Below are 5776 nucleotides of genomic sequence, written 5' to 3'. Positions count from 1 at the left end.
AAAGATAACCTGGGCTGGAAATGGCCCAACGGAATAACGGGCCGTTAATGGGTATAAAGTGATACACTGTTCATTACGGGCCAGTTTCACCACGGGCCGTTAATGGGTGTAAAGTGATACACTGTTCATTACGGGCCAGTTTCACCACGGGCCGTTAATAGGCCAAGAGTTACATAGGGCCTCATATGGGCCGAAAGACGTCATGGGCCATACATGGGCCAGAAGTGAAAACAGGCTGGAATCATATTGGGTAGCCCAGATGACGCTACTGGGCCTAATTCGGATAGGGCATAACGGGCCTTGGGTTAGCGGGCTGTAAATGGGCTATATGCGAACAGGCCGTTAACAGGCTTTACATGGGCCGGCCCGCCACCTTTTGACCAAGTCAAACGGGCCGGCCTTTTCACAAGAATGGGCCTCTGTTGGGCCGTGCCACGTGTCGACGTATCATAGGCGCCTTCTGTCCAATGAGTGGATGACATCTGTCCCAACGATGAGCCGGCACGTGTTTCCTCCAGCCAATGATGATTTTACACGTGGAAAATCCCCATTGGTCGGGGCTGTTAACGGGTTATCGGATCCAAAACCCGACCCGATAGCTTAACGGCGTTCCGTTACGGTGGATGCCATGTGTCGGTCACCCTTGACGAAAGCACTTCTATGACGTGGGATTTATCGTCATGGAAGTGGACACTTCCGTGATGATAATTTTGGTAATGTCATGGAACACTTCTACGACAGCACATGTATGACTATCTTGATTCTGTCATAAAATCGTCATGGATGTACATGCATGACAGAAAATGCGACCTACTGTGACAAACACGTATCATCACGGAAGTGTATTTTTTTGTAGTGTGAGAATGAAGATTATTTTCCAGGAGTGCATGAAAGCTTCAAAGCTTGTGGAGTTGACAAGTTTGTTGGACAGAAGCTTACCAAATGGAATGATGAGCTCATTATCCAGTTCTACTCCACTGCTCATTTCAATCCAGATGGTAGAATAGTATGGATGTCTGAAGGTACAAGGTACCAGTCAACTGTTGATGAGTGGGCCAAGTTGATCAATGCCCCAAAAGAGCATGAGGATGATTTGGATGTGTATGCAAAGAAGAAGAAAGACCACAACTCTATGGCAAACATGTACAAGGAGATCCCAGACAAAGCTTTGGAGACACACTAGTTTGGATCTGTGCATTATTTGTTGTCTGGTCCACCTACAATCAACACAATCTTGAGGCATAATCTCTTACCCAAATCTGGAGATCACAAGATGATTAGAGGACATTCAATCAACTTGCTGCAGATATTTGATGTTCCTCAAAAATTCAAGGTCAGCAGTCTGATTGTTGAGACAATCAAGAGGACCGCTGCAGATCAGAAAAGATCTTGTGGGTATGCTCCACACATTCAGGTGCTCATCAACTCCAAGATGGGCACCGACACTTACTTGTTGGACAAGGGTATTTACCTTTGCACCCAGAATTTGAGGATAACACAGTTGTGATGAATGAGGATCATCCTTCATCAGTGCAAGCACAAGAGAAGAGAGCAAAGGCAAAGGCAGAAAAAGCTGCAAAGATGCCAAGTGTTGAGGAAGCATCTCAGGTGTTCTGAAAGAGCAAACAAGATCAGCTAGCTTATCTGATTCAAGAAACTTTGAGGATTGAGAACGGCTTGGCCACCCTGACTCAGAATCAGTAGAGCTTGGAAAGTATCATTGAGACCAAGTTTTATGATCTTGATCTGAAAGTAACTGAGATACAGACTGGAGTTGAGCAGCTTCAGGAGGAAGCAGAGGAGAAGAGAGGACATGGTACTGCAGATGCTTTTCAGCGAGTGCCAAGAGGTTAGAGGTCAGCTGCAGTGCCAGTGCCAGATACAAGAGCTACTTCATCTACACCAGCAGCAACAGCTTCAGTGCCACCTCCAGTTGACACTCCACCAGCTCCAGCAACATCTACTGATGCCTTCGTCCTTGGAGTTCTCTCTACATCACCACCCGAAGACCAAGCCTGAGAGACGCATAGCACTATGCATTTTTGAACTTTTTGGTAACTTGTTGCCAAAGGGGGAGAAATGTATAGATCATAGGCTTTGAGAGAGAGTGTTTTGCTTCTTTGTCTCTCTTGCTTTTTGGTTGAACTTTTGTGTGTGCTTGTTTGATACTCTTTATGTTTGTGTGTGAGATACATATATGATCATGTGTTTGATGATATTATGCTTTAATGTTTGCTTGGATGATATTATCTTTTATATCCCTATATGATCATTCACTTTGCTTGGTGATGAGTGCATATTTTAATTCCTATCATTTTGAGCGCTCCACCAAGATGTATGTGACATGGAAGAGTAACCCATGATCCTAATCGATTGTGCATTTGCATTCAAAAGCAAATTTTAAATAATGCACAAATTTAGGGGGAGCTCTTTCTTATCACATACTTCTCAAAGCGGTGATGTATTTTAAATCTTATTATCATTTGTCGAAGCTTTGATCTATATGTTGTCATCAATTACCAAAAAGGGGAGATTGAAAGTGCAACTATCCCTGGGTGGTTTTGGTAATTATTAACAACATATAGCTCATTGAACTAATGCTATTCCAAGATGATCATCTTAGAAAGTTCAATGATTGGCATGGCATTGATAGGAATGTGACCCCTCAAAATTCTAAGGAGACATATTGGCTCAAGCTCAAGACTCTACATTTTCATTTTAGCGATCCAAGATCACATTGAGTCCATAGGAAAAGCCAATACTATTAAAAGGGGATGAGGTGTTTCTTAATGGCTTACTTGCTCAAAATGCTTAGTGATATGCTCCAAAACCCTCAGCCACTTTCTCATATCCACATATGTCCCAAACCAAAAGTCAAACTCGGCCCCACCAAAATGTTCTATCCGGCGCCACCGAATTCATTTGACATAGCCACTGCCAGAAACCCTAGTCACTTCGGTCTCACCGATAGGGATCTCGGTCTCACCGAGATGGGATTGCAAACTCGTTGTTTCCCTTCATAACATTTCGGTCTAACCGAGATGAGTGATTGGTCCCACCGAGTTCGTAATGCAAACTCTCTGTTTCCCCTTCGTAACATTTCGGTCTCACCAAAATGAGCGAATCGGTCCCATCGAGTTTGCCTGACCAACTCTCTGGTTAGCTTATTACCAAATTCGGTCCCACTGAGTTTGTGTAATCGGTCTCACCGAGATCACATTATGCCCTAACCCTAATGAAATCCGTCCCACCGAGTTGACATGTCGGTCACACCGAAAAGCCTAACATTCACATTTTGAACTGAATTGGTCTGACCGAGTTTTCTGATTCGGTCCCACCGAATTTGGTGAATTGTGTGTAACGGTTAGATTTTGTGTGGAGGCTATATATACCCCTCCACCCACTCTTCATTCATGAGGAGAGCCATTAGAACATGCCTACACTTCCAGCATACATTTTCTGAGATAGAACCACCTACTCATGTGTTGAGATCAAGATATTCTATTCCAACCACATAAATCTTGATCTCTAGCCTTCTCCAAGTTGCTTTCCACTCAAATCATCTTTCCACCAAATCCAAATCCGTGAGAGAGAGTTGAGTGTTGGGGAGACTATCATTTGAAGCACAAGAGCAAGGAGTTCATCATCAACACACCATCTATTACCTTTTGGAGAGTGGTGTCTCCTAGATTGGTTAGGTGTCACTTGGGAGCCTCCGTCAAGATTGTGGAGTTGAACCAAGGAGTTTGTATGGGCAAGGAGATCGCCTACTTCGTGAAGATATACCCTAGTGAGGCAAGTCCTTCATGGGCGATGGCCATGGTGGGATAGACAAGGTTGCTTCTTCGTGGACCCTTCGTGGGTGGAGCCCTCCGTGGACTCGCGCAACTGTTACCCTTCGTGGGTTGAAGTCTCTATGAACGTGGATGTACGATAGCACCACCTATCAGAACCATGCCAAAAATCTCCATGTCTACATTGCGTTTGCTCCCTCCAAACTTCTCCCTTTACCTTCATATGCAAGTGTTTTACATTCCGCTGCTATACTCTTAGACTTGCATGTGTAGGTTGATTGCTTGACTTGTTCTAAGTTGCTAAAATCTGCCAAGACTTAAAATTGGGAAAAGGCTAGATTTTTATTTGGTCAAGTAGCACTACTGCAGGATGCTGCTAACGTGACACTACGATCAGAGACCCTTCGAGAAACTGTGTGCGATGCAATCACTACAAAAAAATACACTTCCGTGATGATACGTGTTTGTCACAGTAGGTCGCGTTTTTTGTCATGCATGTACATCCATGACGATTTTATGACAGAATCAAGATAGTCATACCTGTGCTGTCGTAGAAGTGTTCCATGACATTACCAAAATTATCATCACGGAAGTGTGCACTTCCATGACGATAAATCGCGCGTCACAGAAGTGCTTTCGTCAAGGGTGACCGACACGTGGCATCCACCGTAACGGAACGCTGTTAAGCTATCGGGTCGGGTTTTGGATCCGATAACCCGTTAACAGCCCCGACCAATGGGGATTTTCCATGTGTAAAATCATCATTGGCTGGAGGAAACACGTGTCGGCTCATCGTTGGGACAGATGTCATCCACTCATTGGACAAAAGGCGCCTATGATACGTCGACACGTGGCACGGCCCAACAGAGGCCCATTCCTGTGAAAAGGCCGGCCAGTTTGACTTGGTCAAAAGGTGGCGGGCCGGCCCATGGAAAGCCTATTAACGGCCTGTTCGCATATAGCCCATTTACAGCCCGCTAACCCAAGGCCCGTTACGCCCTATCCGAATTAGGCCCAGTAGCGTCATCTGGGCCATCCAATATGATTCCAGCCCTTTTCACTTCTGGCCCATGTATGGCCCATGACATCTTTCGACCCATATGAGGCCCTATGTAACTCTTGGCCTATTAACGGCCCGTGGTGAAACTGGCCCATAATGAATAGTGTATCACTTTACACCCATTAACGGCCCGTGGTGAAAGTGGCCCGTAATGAACAGTGTATCACTTTATACCCATTAACGGCCCGTTATTCCGTTGGGCCATTTCCAGCCCATGTTATCTTTTGGCCTTCTCAGAGCCCATTTATTCTTGGGCTCATTTCCAGCATTCGTTTACTTACAGCCCGTTACTGTCATTTTCTGCTTGTGGGCCAAATTCAGCCCGTGGTTATAGTCGGCCCGTTTGTGGTCCGTTAATACGTGGGCCGTTTTCATAGCGTCATCAAATACGGCCTATTAACGATGGCCCGTTATGGTCGGCTCATGAACGGACGATTCCAACTCTAGCCCGTTTACGGCCATAATGCGGCCTGTTATTGGCCCATGTTTGGCCAATCAATCAGACGGCCCGTATAAGGCCCATTGATGATACGGCCCGTAGAAGGCCCATTGTTTCTATGGCCCGTAGAAGGCCCATTGTTTCTACGACCCGTAGAAGGCCTACTGTTTCTACGGCCCGTAGAAGGCCCACTGTTTCTACGGCCCGTAGGAGGCCCAGTGTCACTACAGTAAATATTAGCCCATGGTTATTGTGGCCTAGTTTTAAAAAATAGGTTATTGCAGCCACTAGCAAACCGCGGAAAAAGAACTGCACTGACTACAAGCAAACAAATAAACAAGACAACAAGGAAATAAATAAGCAAGCAACTTATGCTAGGCTATCACGACTATTACACATATTACATCCACTGGGCATCAAAGTTCGCCACCAGTGCAAATATAGGGAACAAAGCAGCATATAAACGCCGTAGCAAAACAAGTC

The sequence above is a fragment of the Triticum aestivum genome, chromosome 5D, assembly GCF_018294505.1.
Source record: "Triticum aestivum cultivar Chinese Spring chromosome 5D, IWGSC CS RefSeq v2.1, whole genome shotgun sequence".
Taxonomy (NCBI): Eukaryota; Viridiplantae; Streptophyta; class Magnoliopsida; order Poales; family Poaceae; genus Triticum; species Triticum aestivum.
This window is presented reverse-complemented; position numbering follows the sequence as displayed.